At 42.4% G+C, this 21,600-nt stretch overlaps 1 protein-coding gene across 2 annotated transcripts in view; it reads left to right on the plus strand.

Moving 5' to 3' along the window:
* Positions 1–21,600, plus strand: part of LOC127595520 (cadherin-4-like) — a 244,865-nt gene that overhangs the window by 33,868 nt on the left and 189,397 nt on the right. The window contains exon 1 of one of the 2 annotated variants that reach the window (XM_052057103.1): positions 21,348–21,461. The exons of the other annotated variant lie outside the window; for it this stretch is intronic. The gene's annotated coding sequence lies outside the window, so the exon portion shown is untranslated. Of the gene's footprint in view, positions 1–21,347; positions 21,462–21,600 lie in introns of those variants that run through there. 2 annotated transcript variants of the gene reach the window in all.

The raw sequence follows: 21,600 nt of genomic DNA on the forward strand, positions 1-21,600 counted from the left end.
TGTCCGATGTTGTTCCCGGGATCTGTTGCAACCACTCATCTAGTTTGGGGGTCACTGCCCCGAGTGCTCCGACCACCACAGGCACGACTGTCACCTTTACCTTCCAGGCTCTCTCCAGCTCCTCTCGGAGCCCTTGGTATTTCTCGAGTTTCTCATGTTCCTTCTTCCTGATGTTTCCATCACTTGGGACCGCTACATCCACTACAACGGCTTTCCTCTGCCCTTTATCTATGATCACGATATCTGGTTGGTTCGCCATTACCATCTTTTCAGTCTGGATCTGGAAGTCCCACAGGATCTTCACTCTGTCATTCTCCACCACCTTCGGAGGCGTTTCCCATTTTGACCTTGGGGTTTCCAGTTCATACTCCGCACAGATGTTTCGGTAGACTATGCCAGCCACCTGGTTATGGCGTTCCATGTAGGCTTTCCCTGCCAGCATCTTACACCCTGCAGTTATGTGTTGGATCGTCTCAGGTGCCTCTTTGCACAACCTACACCTTGGGTCTTGTCTGGTGTGGTATATCTGGGCCTCGATGGCTCTGGTGCTCAAGGCCTGTTCCTGAGCAGCCAGGATGAGTGCCTCTGTGCTGTCCTTCAGGCCAGCCCTCTCTAGCCACTGATAGGACTTCTTGAGATCAGCCACTTCAGTTATGGTCCGGTGGTACATCCCGTGTAGGGGCTTGTCCTCCCATGATGGTCCCTCCTCCAGCGCCTCATCTTCTGTTCCCCATTGTCTGAGACATTCTCTGAGTACGTCATTCGTTGGAGCCTTCTCCTTGATGTATTCATGGAGCTTGGATGTTTCATCCTGGACAGTTGCTCTCACACTCACTAGTCCTCGGCCTCCTTCCTTTCGGCTTGCGTACAGTCTCAGGGTGCTGGATTTGGGATGGAACCCTCCATGCATGGTTAGGAGCTTTCGGGTCTTAACGTCCGTGGTCTGAATCTCTTCCTTTGGCCACCTTATTATTCCTGCAGGGTATCTGATCACTGGCAGGGCATAGCTGTTTATTGCCCTTGTCTTATTCTTGCCATTGAGCTGGCTTCTTAGGACTTGCCTCACTCGCTGGAGGTATTTGGCCGTAGCCGCTTTCCTTGTTGCCAGTTCGAGGTTGCCATTGGCTTGTGGTATACCAAGGTACTTGTAGCTGTCCTCAATGTCTGCTATTGTTCCTTCAGGGAGTGAGACCCCTTCAGTGCGGACTACCTTTCCTCTCTGAGTCACCATCCGACTACATTTCTCAAGCCCGAATGACATCCCGATGTCGCTGCTGTAGATCCTGGTTGTGTGGATCAGGGAATCTATGTTCCTTTCGCTCTTAGCATACAGCTTTATGTCATCCATGTAGAGGAGGTGACTGATTGTAGCTCCATTTCTGAGGCGGTATCCATAGCCTGTCTTGGTGATTACTTGGCTTAGGGGGTTCAGTCCTATGCAGAACAGCAGTGGGGAGAGTGCATCACCTTGGTATATGCCACATTTGATGGACACTTGGGTAAGTGGCTTGCCATTGGCTTCAAGTGTGGTTTTCCACATCCTCATCGAGTTTGCAACGAAGGCTCTTAGGGTCCTGTTCACCTTATACAACTCCAAGCATTCAATGATCCATGTATGTGGCATCGAGTCATAGGCTTTCTTGTAATCAATCCAAGCTGTGCACAGGTTGGTACGTCGGGACCTGCAGTCTTGTGCGACTGTTCTGTCAACCAGGAGTTGATGTTTGGCTCCTCTAGTATCTCTACCAATGCCCTTCTGTGCTTCGCTCATGTATTGATCCATGTGTCCACTTATCTTAGCCGCAATGATGCCTGACATGAGCTTCCATGTTGTGGAGAGACAGGTTATTGGCCGATAGTTGGATGGGGCTGCACCCTTCGAGGGATCCTTCATGATCAGGATCGTTCGCCCTTCGGTTAGCCATTCTGGGTGAGTCCCATCCCTCAGCAGCTGGTTCATTTGTACTGCTAGGCGCTCATGGAGTGCTGTGAGTTTCTTTAGCCAGTAGGTGTGGACCATGTCCGGGCCTGGTGCTGTCCAGTTCTTCATATCTGAGACTCTTTCCTGTATGTCTGCCACTGTTATGGTAACTGGGTTCTGTTCAGGGAGGTTGCTGTGCTCCTCTCTCAGGGTCACCAGCCATTGTGCACTGCTGTTATGTGCAACCTCCTTCTCCCATATGCCTTTCCAGTACCTTTCAGTTTCCAGTCTTGGTGGGTCAGCTCTGTTGTTAGGACCCTGCCACTGAGCGTACACTTTCGCAGGTTGTGTTGCGAACAGCCTGTTTATTCGTCTGGCCTCATTCTCTTTCGTGTACCGCTTTAGGCGACTGGACAAGGCTTGGAGCCTTTGTTTGGCAGTTTCGAGTGCTTCAGGTATGGTCATCTGGATGTACCTCTCGGGTATCGGCCTTTTCATCACACCTCTCTGGGCCTCCGTCAATTGACTCACATCTTTCCGGGCCGCCTTGATCTTAGCCTCCAACCGTCTTTTCCATGGTGGGTAACGTATCTCATGGCTTCCATGGTTGCTCTTATAGCCCAGAGTCTCCAGGATCACTGATGCTGAAGCGTATATCAGCTCATTGGTTTCTGTGATCGTTACGGTAGGGATCGCCCTCAGTGCTGCATTCACACTTTCTATGAGACTTTCAGATGGTTGCCCAGCTTTCATTCTCGCCATGATCTTAGCTTTCAGGTCAGTTGCTGCCTCGCTCAGCATTTCATTCATTGGGGCTGGCCACCCAATCTCATCATCTGCATTCATTGGGGCTTGCCTCCCAATCTCTTGTATGACCTCCTCCTCTGATCTGGCAGCCTGGGGCCCTTCGCCATGGAACCTGCGTTGTACCTCATCAATCTCAAGTTGTGACAGCAGTTGCCGTTTGTGGATGTTGGAACACTGAGCTACTAGTTGTTTCGTGGTCAACCGTGACTGTGGGTTTCGAAGTAACCATTTAGCCCACATTCTCTGCATGTAACCCCTCTGACTAGGGTTGCTTGAGTAGTAGCATTCCAACAGAGCCATGTTATCGCCTCTCGCCCATCTCCGCTTTGTTCCAGTAGCCCATTTTTCATCAAGGTGCTCTGGTTCCCCAGCACCTGACGCAGACCTTGTTTGGCCGGGCGACGTCTGAGCCGGCGTGTCATTCGTTTTATTGTCTCTCATCATTGTATGAGGTAGGCATTAGCGTGAAGGATCTTGCCCAAGGACCCACACTGGATGGTGTTATGTGCTCATTTTTGCCCCAAGCGGGATTCGAACCACCGTCTCCCGTATGCCAAACCGATGCCTTACCAACTGAGCTATCCAGCTCAGTTGTCACTAATATATATATATATATATATATATATATATTCATCCTTCATTCATTCAGTCATCTTCCAAGCCGCTTGATCCTCACTAGGGTCGCAGGGGGTGCTGGAGCCTATCCCAGCTGTCTTCGGGCAGTAGGCGTGGGACACCCTGAATCGGTTGCCAGCCAATCACAGGGCACACAGAGACGAACAACCATCCACGCTCACACTCACACCCAGGGACAATTTAGAGTGTTCAATCAGCCTGCCACGCATGTTTTTGGAATGTGGGAGAAAACCGGAGCACCCGGAGAAAACCCACGCAGGCCCGGGGAGAACATCCAAACTCCACACAGGGAGGCCGGAGCTGGAATTGAACCCGGTACCTCTGCACTGTGAAGCCGACATGCTAACCACTGGATACCGGGCCACCTGAGATAAGAATCAGAACTACAAAATACATTTTTGTGAGCCAGTCACTGCATATGATGGAGAAAGGCTCACGTATCACGTACAAAAGATACGCTCTGTGTGGACGCCCTGATTGCCTGGGTAGCTTTGGTGACAGATTTGGGGTGTCCAGAGAGACACACTTGTCATTTATAATCACGTGGTCCAGTGGTCGAAAGGCGCTAAAATAACAATTATCGGGAACAATACTCACTCATCGTCCACAAGACTGATGAGGGATGAGCAGGTGACGACAACTGCATCTGTGGTTTTGAAGGTATTTTATTTCCACTTTGAGCGAATGATGTCAGCTGTATCTTTTTTTTTTTATACAGAAGACAAATCTGCATGCTTGTGACCTGCTGTTTCTGTGATTTATGGAGTGAGCGAGACAATGAGTCCATGAACATTTTTAATTTTCTGGTTTTCAGGAAAGCCTGAAATGATGCAGTCTTTATTAGATCTATGTCATGATTGCCTCACACATTTGCTTGTCAGCTGTACCTCAAATCCACTTTCATATGGCTCTCCTTCGCCATCCCGCTCCACTCAGCAGACTCACTGTAATATTCTGAACAGTGTGTGGAGAGCTTGGAGTAAATGGAAGTGACACACCACATACCCTTCTGGCTTCTCTCCAGTCACCTCAGGACAATTTCACTGCAGAGTAGCACCTCATCTGTGGCTTTCTGCTACCACTTGGGAGAAACTGTTGCTTTTTTTAAGACCAATCACACGGAAGCATGGAAATCCATGAGGAAGGCAATTAGAGCCACCTAATATGTTGTGGTTCAATGCACAGCATTCTCTCTGTGACTTTGTGAGGTCACAATCAAGAATGTGGACTTTTTTTTACAAACTTTTCAAGTGGGGGTGGGTGGATTCAAAAGTGTGCAATTTTAGATATTTAAAATATATATAAAATATTTACCTGAGATCGTGGTCTTTCGAAAAAAGTGTGACATCAAACTCCCGTCTCCCATATGCAAGTACTCTCATGAAACCAAACCAAAACCAAACATACAGAGGAGATGTACCGAGAACCACACAAAAACAAGGGTGCTAAAAGATAAATCTGAAGCCTCTCTCTTTTGTTATTCAATTCCATCACAATAATGTGGTCAATCTACAGATTGTGTCGTCTGGACAATAGTGATGGAAACTTTTTTTTTTTACTAGCTGTAGCCTGAGTCCAGAATGACTAGTTTCCTGAAAGCCATTACTTTATCAATTATAGGTTCATGTAGAGTTGACTTCACTGACACTGATGTGTTGTGCGCTCGTACTCGATTGTCTCTGCAAGCCGGAGTCTGTGATCTGTACAAATATACCTGTACACCCGATGGAGGCTGGCAGATGCTTTTAAGAAAACACAAGTAGATATGTTGCCTTCAGTTGACTACCGTCTCACTAAATGTTCTCTGGATGATCTTCATTTGCAACTCCTAATCAAAAACACATTTCACTAACAAGTGCCTGTTGGTGTACTTTGTGGTCTAGCCGAGATTAAACAATTTAATGGACTCCAAATATTAGTTTTCTCCAGCATTAACATGCAGGGTGCTCTCTGCTTGAACCCACCGCAGTCCTTAAGTATGGAGACCGTGGGAAATGTGTTGGTATGTAGAGGCACTTACACCGTGGTACCGATGTGATTTCTGTTGCTGCACTTCTCATTGTCACATCGACTGCTGCATGGGATTTCAAAACCCAATGCACAGCTGCGTGTATTTAGACGAGAGGCTTGTCAAGTCTTGCGAAAGTGTTGCCTCTTGCTAAAGTGCCAAAGTAGTAAATAAAGAGATCTGTATCATGAAAACCCTTTCCGTTTTGAAGTGAGCCGCTGACCCCGGCTGTCAATCCATTCATAGCTTGCTCGGAGGACTCGTATGCGTCCTCACATTATTCTGCTCATCCTTGCTCTTCATACTGGGCCCGCTTTTTTTCGGCTTGTTGATGGCATGCTCTCTGCCCTTATTGGCTTGAGTCCGTTCTCTATGCCACGTGGTTTGTTGCCATGAATAGCACTAACTTTGATTTAACTCATACTGAATGAGAGTACATTTGCATGGTGATTGTTTGTGCTCCTTTCTTTCTACTTTTCATGGTAAAGGGCAACTATTGACCGATGTCTACTTGATGTTGCATTATGATTATTTCACAAAAAAGGAGCACCACTACAACTCTCGCTGAGAAATATATTTGTAATTTCTTTGGCTAAATACCAAAACAGAATAATAAGAAAAAGGCGGATGCGTTCAGCAGGTGTTGCGTGACGTGTTAGAAAATGACGCAGAAACTGTGATAATATCAAAATGCAGTCATTTGGCTGTTAATTGGCTGTCTCTAACAGCTTTCAAGTGTAATTGTTTGAATGGTGTGCCTTGGGGAAATGGTGCCTCTCTCTTTGATAAAACACATTCTTGAGTACGAATGCCACTTAAGTGTTTTCCACTTTTACCACTCCATAGTCATTTGGTGGCCCAAAGCAAACCCAGTTCTGGGGCCTTGTGCATCTAAAACTAGTCTTCTATTTTCTGAGCCAGGTCAATTCCTTACAATACTTCTAGAGCAGGGGTCCCCAACCTTTTTTGCCCCACGGACCGGTTTATGTCAGACAATATTTTCAGGGACAGGCATTTAAGGTGTGGCGGAAATAATACAACAAAACAATATGGTATGAGCTGCAGGAAAACTGTTGTGTTTTCAAATTATAATAATAAACACAAGGAGCGTCAAATCTGGCCGCAACACTCTGATCGCTACGGTAATGTTTAATGCCTTCAAAATACAATACAAGGCAAATTCGAAGTGCATTAAAATGACGACTCACCACAGCCCCGAGCTTGATTTTCTGCAACAAGACGGTCCCATCTCGGGGTAATAGGAGACAATGACACCTCAAGTGTGTGGTTTATGTCCAGTCTACTCCGTAATTTTGTTTTAGTCGCCGTTGCTGCAGAAAACCCCAGCCTCACACAGGGAGGAAGTCGGAAATAGCAACAGTGCTATTGTGGCGATCTCAGAGTATTCAGCCATAACTTTAATCCAATTGTCTCGAACGTACTTTTAAGGCCGCCGTCGTTTGCGATCTCCAGCAGATTTTTTACTCATTTTGCGAACTCCTGTGTTTTGTTTTTAGCGTAATCGGTCATGTGATGGAGAAGCGTGGATTGACATGTGTCAAGCGTGACGCAGACGGATGTAGCGGAGAATCCGGTAATTTTTCAAAATAAAACATCTGTCGTATTCCGAATAAAATAAAACTGAATTAAGGCAAGTTCTTTCTGTGCGTCCTGGTACCAAATGTCCTGCGGACCGGTACTGATCCGCGGACCGGCGGTTGGGGACCCCTGTTCTAGAGGATTGTGTAACAAGTGAATCCTTCAACAATTTTACTGTAATTGATAAGAGCATTAATCGACATTTTACAGCGCACTAAAAAAACAAAACTGTGTGTAAATAAAATCATCTGGATCATAAATGTTTTCACATAAAGACTACATTTAAACTGATTTAGAAGGCTTTCCTGACATTTTTACATGTTTTACCAGTAAATGTCATGCCGCCCTTCAGATTTCGTGTTCTTTTCGTGATGAAAAGTGTTGTGTTTGTATCACATTTTGAACCAAAAAGTTCAACCCTACTTTCATGTGACTTTCAAATGATTTCAACTTTTTTTCAATTGATTTGTAGATTGCATTCATCAGATATGCCACTGGAGAACAGGAGAGAAAAGCACTGGGTTCATTCATCCCATTAAATTTAACCTTTTGAACCTCATGAGGGGTTGATAGATAGACCAATCAATTAAATGGCTGGCCACCAGGTCAAGGTGGACCCGCCTAAACTCAGCTTGGATGGGCTCCAGGGCAACCACAACCCCGCTAAGCCAGAGAAGGAACAGATGGAAGTTGTAGTACTCATTAATAAAGGAAAACATTTTGAATTGATTCATCTTGCGCTCATTTTATACATAACAAAAATCTGCCATCTAAACAGGTGTAAACTTTACATCCATTTAAGACAGATTGACAGTAATTTGGCGAGAACAATCAAGGACAAACATTCAATTGGGATGTTTTTGACATTAAAAAAAAAAAATCACTCGGGAGTTTGTCCGAAATGTTCATTGTAGATGTAGAACCGGTTCACAGATAAGTCCGTGCATGCTGCTGTTTCAAACCTTTTCTCACCCACACAATCCGTTTTTTTATTTATTTTTGGTCTTTGTTGCACATCCCTGTGGGAGTCTGTAGAGAGAGCGCGTGCAAACAGGATGTGCTAATGAAATATGAAGGGATGAGGATGGCCGCATGGTTCCTGCCAAGTACCCCCTGCTGTTTGACTCCACAAGGGAGTGGGCCATTTTCCAGAGAGTATTGAATGTTTTGGAAGAGAGAGAGAGAGAGGAAAGTACCCTTCTTAAGATGTTTTTGTTGTTTCGTTGAGTTTTTGTTTATTTTAATTTTTTTAACTTCCCACCTCTAGTTAGGTGGCCCCTCATACTTTCCTCTAAGTGATGCGACATAAAAATGGCATTGAAAAATGCCAATGCCATTACTGGCTCCCTCACACAGCTGGCTTTCAGCGGTGCCCTTTTCCTAATACCCAAACTTGCCCGTTTCTTTGCTGCTCACATTTTTTGCAATCAAGTGGCTGTTAATGACACTCTTTCATGCATCCTCCTTTTCCTCTCTCTCTCTCTCTCTCTCTCTCTCTCTCTCTCTCTCTCTCATATATATATATATATATATATATATATATATAGAAAGTTTGCATGTTCTCCCCGGGCCTGCGTGGGTTTTCTCCGGGTACTCCGGTTTCATCCCACATTCCAAAAACATGCGTGGCAGGCTGATTGAACTCTCTAAAATTGTCCCTAGGTTTGAATTTGAGCATGGATGGTTGTTTGTCTCTGTGTGCCCTGCGATTGGCTGGTAACCGATTCAGGGTGTCCCCCGCCTACTGCCCGAAGACAGCTGGGATAGGCTCCAGCACCCCCCGTGACCCTAGTGAGGATCAAGCGGTTCGGAAAATGGATGGATGGATGTATGTCAGTGGTTGTTAACCTGGGTTCAATCGGTGAATTGGTCTCAGGGGTTTGGAAGAAGCCTCTGCCATACAATTAAAAACAAACAAACAAACAAAAACCTAAACTTATTTGTTTGTTTGTTTATTGAACATAAAACATATACAGTAATAATTTGCCAGAAAATAAGGTAGATAAAAAAATAAAAAGAAAGAAATCAGTCTTCATTCAACACAGTTATTATGTTCAAGGGAGTAGGATGAAGTAAAAAACGTATCTAGTCCTACCCCGTTATGTGTTTATGTCTACATAATCATTTTTATATCAATCAGAAAAGAAAAAGTAAGAAGAAGTCTCCATTAAGGCTCATACTTTACCCTTAACTGTGATATTTTTACCACTTTTGGTTTGTATCGGGATTATATACATCCTCACCCTGGCACTCTTGTGTCAATTTTCTTTGCTAGATACACTTCCTTGCTTGATGTTTGTTCTTGTTTTGAGTTTTTTGAATAAGTTGGTACCTCTTAATTCATAGTTGCTTTCTCGAATTTCGAAAAACTTCTGAATGTTTTGGCAGAGCAGGTTATTGTGTGCTTTGTACATTAATTGGGCGATTTTAAAGTCAACCAGGTCATAAAATTTCATCGTATTTAATTTGATAAATAGTGGATTTGTGGGTTCCGTATATTTTGATCTATTAATAATTCGAATTGCTTTTTTTTGTAGTTTGAGAATAGGGAGTGTGTTTGTTTTGCAGGCAATTCCCCATATTTCCACACAGTAGGTCATATATATAATAATAATGAAGTGTATAATGTGTACAAAGATCTCTTATTTAGCACTTCCTTGGTTTTGTAGAGCATCCCTACTTTCTTGGCTATTTTTCATTTTACGTTATCGATATGTGGTTTCCAACATAGTTTTGAGTCTATTACTAATCCGAGAAACTTGGTTTCATACGCTCTTTCTATTTCAATTGAGTTTACCATAATTTTAGCTTGGTGTTTGATTGGTCTTGTGCCAAAAACAATTAACTTCGATTTTTTCAGGTTAAGTGACAATTTATTTCTGTCGAACCAGTTTTTTAATTTGTTTAATTCCTTTTCTAGGGTTGTCAGGAGCTCTTTCAGATTTATTCCAGAACAGTAGAAAGTTGTATCATCAGCAAATAGGACACATTTAAATATTTTTGAGACCTTGCAGATATCATTTATATATAAGATGAATAGTTTTGGACCAAGCACTGACCCCTGAGGAACTCCGTGAGGGATTTCCAGTTGATTCGTTTTTTTATTGTTGAGTTGCACGTACTGATATCTGTTTTCTAAATAACTTTTTATCCATTTATAAGCTATACCTCTAATGCCATATCTTTCTAGTTTTTTCAATAATATACTGTGATCTATTGTGTCAAAAGCTTTTTTTAGATCTAGGAAAACCCCAACAGTAAATTCTTTGTTGTATATTAGTGGCTATTGCTTCCACAAACTCCATAACTGCCATTGAGGTGGTCCGTTTTTCCCTGAAGCCATATTGATTCTCACTTAACAGCGCATGCTTTTGTATAAAGCTATCAAGTCTGCGAGAAAATAGTTTTTCTAATATTTTTGAAAATTGTGGTAGTAGTGATATTGGTCTATAATTTGTAAACAGATGTCTTTCTCCACTTTTATAGATTGGAATAACTTTAGCAATTTTCATTTTTGATGGAAAGCTACCAGCTTTGAATGACAGGTTGCATATGTGCGTGAAAGGTCGCACTACATATTCTATAATCTGCTTGATTATTGTCATATCTATATTAAAGCAATCAGTTGACTTTTTATTTTTAAAAGTTTTTATAATATTTGATACTTCTTGTTTTACAGCAGTAAGGAACATCGTGGAGGAGTTTTTTTCTACGTTTCTATCTATTTCAAACAAGTTTGTTGGATCAGGAATTTGTTTTGCTAGGTTACTGCCGATGTTGACAAAATACTCATTAAATTCAGTTGCTATTTCTGCAGTTTTTTCCAAAATAGTATTTGCCTTTGATAAAATACTCTGGATAATCCATTTTTTTATGACTATTTCTGATTACTTGGGTAAGTATTTTCCATATTTCTTGTGTGTTACCTTTATTCTGCTCTAATAGTGCATGATAATGATCTCTTTTACTGGTTCTTATAATATTTACTAGTTTATTTTTATAGGTCTTATATTTTTTTTCTGTTTCTTCAGTTCTGAATTTTAAAAACAATTTCTATAAATTGTTTTTCTTTTTACATGCGTTTTCTATTACTTTCGTTATCCATGGCTTACTTGGTTCTTTATACTGTTTGTAGACTTTAGTTAATGGAAAATGTTTATCATATAAGGAGATTATGGTAGACTGAAATACTTCAAACGCTGTATTTGGGTCTTCGTTTGAGTAGACCTCGGTCCAGTTTTGTTTTTCTAGGTCTTGCTTAAAGCCATTGATGGAACGTTGGGTTCTTAGTCTTATTTCTGTTATATAAGTTGTTGATTTAGCTTTTCTATCGAAATAATTATGAAAAACTGCAAAAACAGGTAGGTGGTCACTTATGTCATGAATGAGAAGTCCACTTTCCATTTTATGATCAATCTTATTTATAAATATGTTATCTATTAATGTGGCCGTGTCAACTGTTATTCTGCTAGGTTTCAGGATTACTGGGAAAGAGCTGTTGCTATACATAGTATTTATGAAGTCAGTTGTTTTTTTTGTGTCTATTTGGGTTTAATAAGTCAATGTTAAAGTCACCACATATTATTCGTGTTTTCTTATCGTTGTAGTAACTGAGCATATCTGTTAGTTTTTTTTATTGAATGTGTCAATACATGTTCCTGGTGTCCTATAGATGCAACTTATGATGATATTTGATGCCTTTTTATTGTGTATTTCAATGGTTAGACATTCCATTAGGTTTTCTATTGTGTTTGTCAATCTCTCGATTTTACTGCATTTAAGTGCTTTGTCTACATATATTGCAACCCCCCCCCCCCCTCCTTTTTTGTTTTCTCTATTAGTTTCAAACATTTCCTAACCTTCTATTTCCATTTCAGTTGTTTTATCTTCATCAAGCCAAGTTTCTGATATGGTAATTATTTTAAATTTATTGAACTTAGTCAGGTATTCTTTAATTTTTGTGAAGTTTTTATAGAGAATTCTACTGTTTAAGTGTATTACCGAAAGTGCATTTTCCAATTTTATATTAGTGTTGAATTGTTCATCCAGGTAATAGTCAGAGTTTGTTACCCTTTGTTTGTTGTTGAAGAAGTTATTGTCTGGGTCCAAATTGTTCTCGGGATCGAATGGCTTATAGTCAATATCTTCAAAGGGTTGGAAGTTCATGTTTTTGGGATGTGAATTTCCCGCTCCCACGCGGTCGTCGATGGCTCCCTCACGGCCGTTGTTGGTTCCCTCGCTGTCGTCGCTCGCTCTCTCGCCGTCATCACTGGGTCCCTCGTGGTCGCTGGCTCCCTTGCGGTCGTCGCCGACTCCCTCACCCTCGCCGGCTGGCTGCCTCCTGGCTCTCTCACGCGCGCTGGCTGGTTGTCTCCCGGCTGCCTCAGGCTCGCTGTCTCCCGGCTCCCTCGCGGTCACTGGCTCCCCTGCAGTCGTCGCTGGTTTCCTCTCGGTCGTCTCTGGCTCCCTTGCGGTCATCGTTGGCTCCCTCACGGTGGTCGCAGGCCGGTTGTCTCCGGGCTTCCTCACGGTCGCTGGCTTCCCTGCAGTCGTCGTTGGCTTCCTCGCGGTCATCACTGGCTCCCTCACGGTCGGTCGTCGCTGGCTCCCTCGCGGTCGGTCGGTCTTGAAAAAGTTATTGTCCGGGTCCAAGTTGTTCTCAGGGTCAAACGTCGTGTGGTCAGTAGGGTTGGAAATCATCAAAGGGTTGGAAGGGTCATCAAAGGATTCGAAGTCCATGTTTTTTGGTATGTGAATTTCCTGCTTCAGTAGGGTCAGAGTTTTTATTGTCGGGTGGTGAATAATTCTCAGTATGCTGCTTGATGGTGTTGAACTCGAGCCTGTTGTGTTGGAGTACTGGTGCGGGGGTGGACAATAAGTTTGTTATGTCTTAAGTAGGCAGTTTCCCCTCTGTCACGTGCAGCTTTTAATTTTGGGAGGCGCTCTTTTCTTTTTTGTCATACGGCATCTGTAAAGTCTTCGTCCTTGTATCTTAGAAATTTCACCACAACTGGCCTTGGTCGAGGTCTTCCAGGGTCTTGTCTTCCTGTGCGGTGAGCTCTCTTCACCTCAATTTGCCAATAGCAGTTTCTCCTTAAGGATTTTTTGAACTTTTTCCTGTTTCAGTCCATGTTTCTCGCGGTTTTTCCTCAATTCCATCAATTACTAAGTTGTTTCTTCCTTACTGTCCTTCCAAGTAGTCCACCTTGTCTGTTAATACAAGCATGCCGTCACATACTTTGTAGAATTCTGTTTGCATGTCTTTGGAATGGCCAGTTTGACAGATTAGATTTTTTTTAATGTCGTCTACCTCTTTTTGGGTAAAGTTGATGCTGGTTTTTATTTCTTGGACTTCCCTGGTAAAAGTGGCAAGTCGTGAGTTTGTTGAGTCTATTATCATCTTGACTAAAATCCTTTGAAATGTTCCTGTTGTTGTTGCAAGAGCGCCGTAAAAAGTTCTTTTTGTTGCTGGAGTAATTCATTTACTTGAGTGAGGGTCAGGGAATCCTCTTCCTGCTTTGTGTCTTGCTTCTGTTTGGGTGGCATTTTGTCGGGTCTCGTTGCTAGCCGGTTGTATGCTAGTTTGTGACGTGTCCAGTAGGCTTGCTGCTGGTTGTTTCTAACGTGGCAAGTGGGTTTACCAAACTTATGTCATGAAATTGTTATTAGTTTTTTTTCTGTTTTTAATAAATGAATTTTTTAATGTCTTGAATTTGTAAAAAAAAATCCTCTTTTTATTTTTCAATAATGATGGTTGGGTTCGGTACCTCTAACAAGGTTAAGAACCACTGCTCTCGCTCTTTCTCTCTCTTTGTGTATATATATATATATATATATATATATATATATATATATATATATATATATATATAGTGTGTGTGTGTGTGTGTAAAGTCACACCACAATATCTTTGCCTTTTCCCGTGCAGTTTTTTTTCTGAACACCAAAACATACTTAACATAGGTGAACACAGGGTCTTACAAACACGCAAATGGTTTCCCTGTCTTTTTTTTTTTTTTTTAATCGTGATGAGCTCCTAAAAATACTGGCGAGCCATTTTACCTTTCTCAGGAGCAATGAATTAAGAGCAAAGACCAAAGAGATTGTGTCTTACTTGCTGTGAGGGATGCACAGAGTTAATGATGGTTGTACACAACATGAAGAACCACAACAGGACCTTCCGCGTGTACGTGCCAAGAGGTTCCAAACACTATCGCTAGCAATTTTCTGTTTCTCATTCGCCATTCTAATTACAAGCAGAAAAAAGACAGTAGTTTACTTGCAATGATCAATGCACCAATGACGGCTATGCAACACGAGAAGAAGCACAATTGATCTTATCCATGCTAAGACCGTTTGCAAACGTGTGTGTCCCAATTTGTGCATAAAGCACATCCTTCATAACCCAAAGTTCCTTATAAACTGTGTACAGTGCAAAAATGTGTGAAAGCCCCTGTCATAAAAACAAGGAGAGGATCCAGCATCATGAAGTACTTAAACAAATACTCTCTGTTTCAGTGATCTCTCAGAGTTTTACCATTTTGAATTTAAAAACCAAATTCACCTTTTTATAGCCAAATGCACGTCCGTCCATTTCCATACAAGTTGTCCTCAGTAGAAAACCCACTCGAGCAAGGGCAGAGCAGTTCCACAGAAAGATGTTTGGTCATACATTCAAACTCGGATATGCTGCCTGTGAGGCAAACACGCTAACCCCAATCAATCCGCGCTGCCTCTTGAGTCACGTTATTCTAAATGTTGCTTTGATTGGGTTAACAAATTCCTGAAAATTTCAATTCTGTCGCAGCAGTGGCTCAGAGCAGTGTAACAATTGACCTTGGTGCCTTCATCTCCTCTTAGATACTGTTTAGAATGAATCACCTGCTTTAAAATAAAGCAATACCAGTTTACCGATTGGAATTTTTGAAAACACAAAAACAGTCCTAATCTTAATAATAAATATATGATGCAAGAGATGTTTTGTGAAAGTGTGCCTCATTTCATATTCAACATTATTACTCTTCACAAATGTGTAAAAATCTGTTCTGTCTTTGTGTGTTGTGTTGGTATGGCGTGGTTAGCCCGTATTTATCAAACTCGAGCGCTTAAGGGTCCGAATCTCGGTTTCCTGTGTGGAATTTGGATATTCCTCCTTGCTTGCAGGTAGTACTCAAGCCGAAGTCAGTTGTGAAAGGCTCCAGGTCACCCGTGATCTTAATGTACACAAGTAGCATAGACCATGGGTGTCCATTGCATTGATCGTGAGTGACGAGTAGCTCTCAAAGGGCACTTCCACATCAATCACTGCCAACCCTCCCAAAGGAGGAAAATGTGGAGTGACATTCTAAGTATATAATATAAGATAAGAGAACCTTTATTTGTCTCACAATGGAGAAATTCCCAATTCACAGCAGCAAATTATGAAAGGGAGAAAGTAGAAGAGGAAAACTATAGAAATAAATATACATATAAAATATAAGCATATTAAAAATGGGTGTGTGGGGGTGAGTCCAGGTTTTCAGGACCGTCTATTCAATAGCCTGACAGCAGTCGGCAGGCACGAGCGGCGCTACCTCTCCTTCTTGCAGCTCGGGTGTTTCAGTCTCTGGCTGAGTGAGCTGCCCAGTGTAGTCAGGGTGTCCTGGAGGGGGTGGGAGATATGTGTAAATAATTAAAAATGAATATCCAAATAATTAAAGTAGGTAGATCATTTTATAAGGTGCTCACATGCTGAAAAAAGTATGAGCAGCCCTGTTAATGACAAATAAGGAATGTTTTTCATGCATACACAATGTGGACAAAAGTATTGTGAAACCGATGGAGTCTCTGAGCTGTGAACGAAAGGCTGCTTATTTCATATAGCTTCTGGTGTATGTTTGTTGGATGGATTTTTCTTGTTTTTGCTTTTCGGTGCATGCACCCGTTGGTGACATTTATAACACGTGGGCATCTCAACAGGCAACGAGTCAAAGGCGAAACAACTTAAAAGTGTTTGGTGCTAACATGGTGAGCACTAAGCAGCTCGTTTTACTTTTCTAACTCACATTTTTATCTCTTCAGTGTGCATATTACTAAAAAACGTGTGCATGCATGTTTCTTTCTGTCTGCTTGCTTTGCCAGCTCAGGACTTGGCCCAGGGAGAAAGGAAGAACGAGAGAGATAATGAAACAATAAGTCTTATCAAACCACTGCAGACTGAGTGGGTCTCGCTTCTGCTTTTCCCTCTCCCCTCTGCTTCTTTTTCCCCCCGACTCAGCACTCAATTCCTTGACAAATTCTTGCAGCTACTCAGGCGCGCGTGATGCCCCTGACGACGGCACCCTACTATCTACGTATATGGTGCACTACGTTGCGACTGCTGCTGATGTTGCTCATATCCCATCAAGATGGGGGCAGGGTTACACTTTGATCCAAGCAGCTCGCTTTAGGTCGCTCTTGGTGGTTTGATGGGATTGCGCACAGAAACATTTGCATGCGGGAGGGAAGAAGTTACAGAGATACTTTTATTTGGCAGATTGGTGCCAGTGCACAGTAAGTATTGAAAGTCTTTTAAAGTGTTGAAAGTCTTTCAAACTGTGACTTGTGCTTCATTAGGGACCCAGAGTTGCCCTCATCTTCGAGATAAATTATTCACAACATGGCCCAAATGAATAATAATCACCCAAACCCCCTGTGCACCCCTTTATCTCTCCATTCTTTTAACCCCTCTAACCCATCATGGTGAAGGTGACTGGACTTCAGCAAGTATCCAGCGTCAGAATGTTGAATAAAAGCCAGCTCGGTATCAGCACACTAATGGCATGAGGCTTTTAATGCTGTAGCTTTAACAGACATTCATGTGTGCTTTAATGCTAGTTTGACTTTTTTTTTTTTTTTTTTTACTCGTTGACTCTAACGAAATTACGTTCAAAATAGCTTATTTTATATTCAAGTATTCCCTGTGGCAGCGTTATGTATGAGGTTTGCCCTGGTCCATCACATCATTTTTGTGGTTGTTTAAATTCAATTACACAATAGCAAAACAGATTATACTGTACCTTTGAGTTTCAGGCAGGACAGTGATAGTTTTGGCGAGCTTCCATCACCGTAACCCACCCTCCGTTGAACTGGTTTTCATCTTATCTCTGTGGCCACACTCAGTTTATTCAACTCAAGTCCCTTTAAATCCATCCCTTCTTCTGTCACCTCAGGTGTGCCTCAGGGACTTCTCCTCAGGGCACTCCTCTTCACCGTCTTCTCCATGTCCCAACTTAAAACCTCTCCCTCAGATCCTCTTCTTCCAATCACCTGTCTGTCACTTCTGCCGGTCTCACCACAATGGGGAGCAGAGCATTCACCCACTCTGTGCCCCGTCTCTGTAACCCGCGACCATTACACTCAGAAACGTTGATTTTTCCACCTATTTCAAATGACAACTAAAATCCCACGTTTTATCATTTGCTATGCCTATTCCTGTGGACTTTAATTATTATTTTCCGGTCCCCTTTGTATTTTTGTTTTATTTCATGCAATATAATAAAATAATATGTTGTACAATGTCCTCTGGTGGCAAGAAATGCACCTTTAAATCAAATGTATCATTATGATTAATATTATTATTAAAGTATCTCCATTCTTTTATTTGAGCACATTATTAAATGAGTGTGACTTTTGTTAAACATCCATACAGTAGATGGATGGTCCTGCAAAAACAAAAGGGAAAACCACAATGTGAAATGACTGACTAATTTTAACCACTTAAAGGAGCTCATTCACCCTTCAAGAATTGGGGGCTGCCTGTACTAACCTCTTCGCTGACTATTCCATTTTTACACCACAAAGATTAACCATTCAAAACCTCACGAAAGATATCGTGAAAGTGATGGAGAAAGTTGTGGAGAAGGAGGATGCAGATGGAACGATATTGGTTTGTGGCAGAGAGTAGCGTGCGCCTAAATGATACCGACAGCGACACATTCGCTCCAGACCTGTGCTGAGGGTAATTGAAAAGGCGGCGCATCAGGAGCACTTAACTTGCAATTTGCAATAACTACCCCACCACTTCCACTCCCCTTCATTCTTCCTTTTCACATTCCCTTTCCATTTCTGTTGTTTTCCTGTCTTTAAGCCATCACATGTCTATCCCCGCCCCCATGCTTCTTACACTGCTGGTATCCCACAGGCTTATAGTGTAGAGCGTCACGGCTCGGCCTGACAGTTGTCACCTGACTCGTAGGCTTTGCCCCTCCACCATGCCTCGCCCATCCTCATCTTTGGCTGCACGCTAAGCTATAGCGACACATAGGAGGGCTGTCAGCAAGAAAAAAAAAGAGCAGAATTAAATGAAAGGCTATGAAATTAAACACATTAACAACTGAACCAGCTGTGGCACAGCGTGTTAACGCAGACAATGAATTTTGAATGCAATTTTTTTTTCATTTCCCCTTGAAAAGGCAGCCATTTGGAGGTGACGTTATGGAGATGTAAATTTAAGTATAAAAAATGCCCACCATTAGCCAGTGTATGTAAAAAACATTTTCCTGAGTAAACACCGGTAGATGCTACACCCGCCCCACCCTCACCACCCCCTCTGCAGTGCTGAACATAGTGGCCCAGAACCTCGCGATCTCTCATCGTCACACGATACAAAATCGCCGACAAGCTCCACCAGGCAGCAGGGCAGCCTTTGGAAAACAGTTTGTTACCTGTTGGGGAGATGCAGGGCAGGTCTGTGAGGGGATATCGCTCCATGGCCTTGTCGTCTCTGACTAGCGATCGTCGGAGTCGATCATCAAAATAACCACAGAGACTGTAAAAAGGTTACTTTTAAAATGCAACTCAAGAGTCTTCATTTTAATCTCAATTGCACTGCATGCCCGCATTCAGTCGATGAAACATGCAACATTGAAACATGTTGCAAAAAACACATTGACCTCCAAAAGTGGCGAGGACAGCAAAGTGTGAAAATGGCATGGTGGGCCTGACCACCACCTCTGACATAACAAACCTTACCTAGCAGTTGGATCCGACAAGCACCGGGGAGAGAAAGTGACAACGAGTGGGAGCGACACATTTCTGCTATGCATCACCGTTCCACCCGTTGTGAACCCAGCTGTGTCACGGCACACTGCGGCTGCACTCATTTTGCCCGCAGACTTGCCTCAAGTGTTCTGCTCCTTGGCGGTAGACTGTAGCTGCTGAGCTTCCCTAATTTTTAAATTTCCCGCTGTGTTTGATTGGAATCATGACCGGTTGGACCTAATTCACAAAGCATCCACCTACTTGTGGGCCATCCTGAGTGATTTTAAGGAGTGATGATGGTACCAGTTTCCCCTGTCGGGTAAACAGTTGCATGCAAATACACCATGGTAGGCAAACATGCAGTCATCTCTATTTAATTATTTGGCTTTAAAACAAATTATCCCCAAAATCATCATAAGTATATTTCATTAATTATTTAGAAGTTCTGTCCACGTGGTGAATCCCCGCCACCGAGTGATCTCGTCGCTTATTTTGTCAATCTCCCCCTATATACAGTATAAGATAAGATATCCTTTATTCGTCCCACACTGGGGAAATTTACAAGTTTATTTATAAGTGATCTGGTGTGATTTTGTGTTCTGGGTGAGATGTTGACATTCAATATGAGGCCAAACTATTTTCATAATTAAAGCAGTGGACCAAATCAGCAGGATCAGCAGCAATGAAAGTTGTTTTAATCCACACTTGTTTTTGTAGTTATATTGATTTGTTCGTAACAAGCAGAGCTTTGATTATAAAGACATGGCTTTGATAGCGGACCGAGGGGATTTCTGAAAATACATGAAACATAACAGCAATTTCAAACAAGTTTATTAACAATAAATATCCAGTGCCAAGCACACATGTCCTGCTTTAATTAAAATAAAATTCACATTTACATCTCAGTGGACATCATTTTATTATGTCTCTGGTGTTTTTTTCCCTTATTATTTTTAAATGTACTTTAGTCAGCATAGTGGTGCTTAGATGCCCTTTGCCACATGAGTGTCCGCATCAGAAAACATTGTGTGTGAAATGAGTTCTTTAATAAAGCTGAACTAAGCCAAAAAGCCGCCGTTGTGCTTTTATCTTTGGGCGCTTCTCAGACTTTGGTCCTGTGAGACGTCAGGGTTCATCAATGGCAGTTCCGTAAATGGTCTGCACTCACTCAGTGCAGGGAGCTAATGTCTTTGACCTCAGCTCTCCCAAAGGAAATGCTCTCCGACGCTTGCGCATGAATAAATCGGCATGCTTATGAGAAACGCCTCATCAAGAGCGCCATTTTTACTCCTCCTCGTCCTTACTGATTGCAATGCGCAACAACTCACTGTTTTGTCGAGGAGCTGGATTGATGCAATTTCCCCTTCAGGTCACTTTTCAATGAGCCATTTCTGAAGGCGGTAAAAAATAGTTCTCCTCTGAACTATGCACGACAGAGTACAAGTTAAGTATTCCTCCCATGTGGCTGAAGTTTCAGAGAGGTTCTGTTCTCTTTCCTTTCACTCTCATAGATTTGCAACATTATCTCTTGAAGATTTGGACTCCATATTTTTCATACAATTTACATATTATTTGCTTTATCCCAAGACACAATGGATGATGCTGATATGGATGGACTGTTTGTTTGCGTGGACGCCTCTATTTGTCATTTGAGTGGTGTTTTCATAACGTGAACCGAATGGTCTACGTCACCAAAATTAGTTCCATAAAGCAAGAGGAAAATATTTGGAAAAGGGTGAAGACTTTCACAATTAGAAGTGTAGACCTCAGGCCATCCCTCTTAACAAGTGTTGTTGTGAATGGTCACTGGCCGGTCTTTGATCAATTGTTTTTTCCAAGCACACAAACACCATGATTGAAAGTACTAACATTTATTCTACTGTTGCCTTGACAACAACCTGAGGTAGACTCTGCTACATTTAGGACTTATTCTTTGCCCCATTTTGTCTATGAATCATTGTGTGCTTCATTACACAGTATGAACATTCAACAATTTGCGATCTGCCTATTTCAAGTTGTGGTGTGTGCCGAGTATTCATATTTTAAGACTAACTGCAATACAGTGAATAATGACTTTGTACTGTGAAAACTTTGGAGCATTATTCCCACTTGTAACATTGAATGCCTGACAGCAAACACATCTCTCCATTGGTAAAGCAAGCTCATATGAATTTGAACTTTTAACTTGGGATTCCTGCCCCGTTCCCAAAGCAATGCTTGGTGATGTGTAGCATAAATCAAAAAACATGTTTTATAAAATATTTTCACCGAGGATAGATGACCACAAGCTGCGTGTATCTTGTCTTGTTATGGGATTGTGTTTGTGAGAATGCGACTGTCACTGTGCATATCAGTTGGCTCGATAGCAGAGGGTGGTGTCGCTTCTAATCTGGGACAAGGCAGGGATTGAAAGGTCAGCTCTACAGCGCTACGGCGAGCGATGGAGACGCGCACTGCGGTGCACACTTGGACTATGCGGGCACAGATACGGTAAGCCCACACAGAGACGCGTTGAAAAGCAAGTCGCAAAAAGAATATTTTTCTGAAGGACATGAGTTGTGTGAAAAGGTCACCTCACAGAAGATTTGCAGGGGTATGCAGCCTACCTGGCTGTGTTTGTGCAAGAGGG

The sequence above is a fragment of the Hippocampus zosterae genome, chromosome 2 (assembly GCF_025434085.1).
Source record: "Hippocampus zosterae strain Florida chromosome 2, ASM2543408v3, whole genome shotgun sequence".
NCBI classification, from domain to species: domain Eukaryota; kingdom Metazoa; phylum Chordata; class Actinopteri; order Syngnathiformes; family Syngnathidae; genus Hippocampus; species Hippocampus zosterae.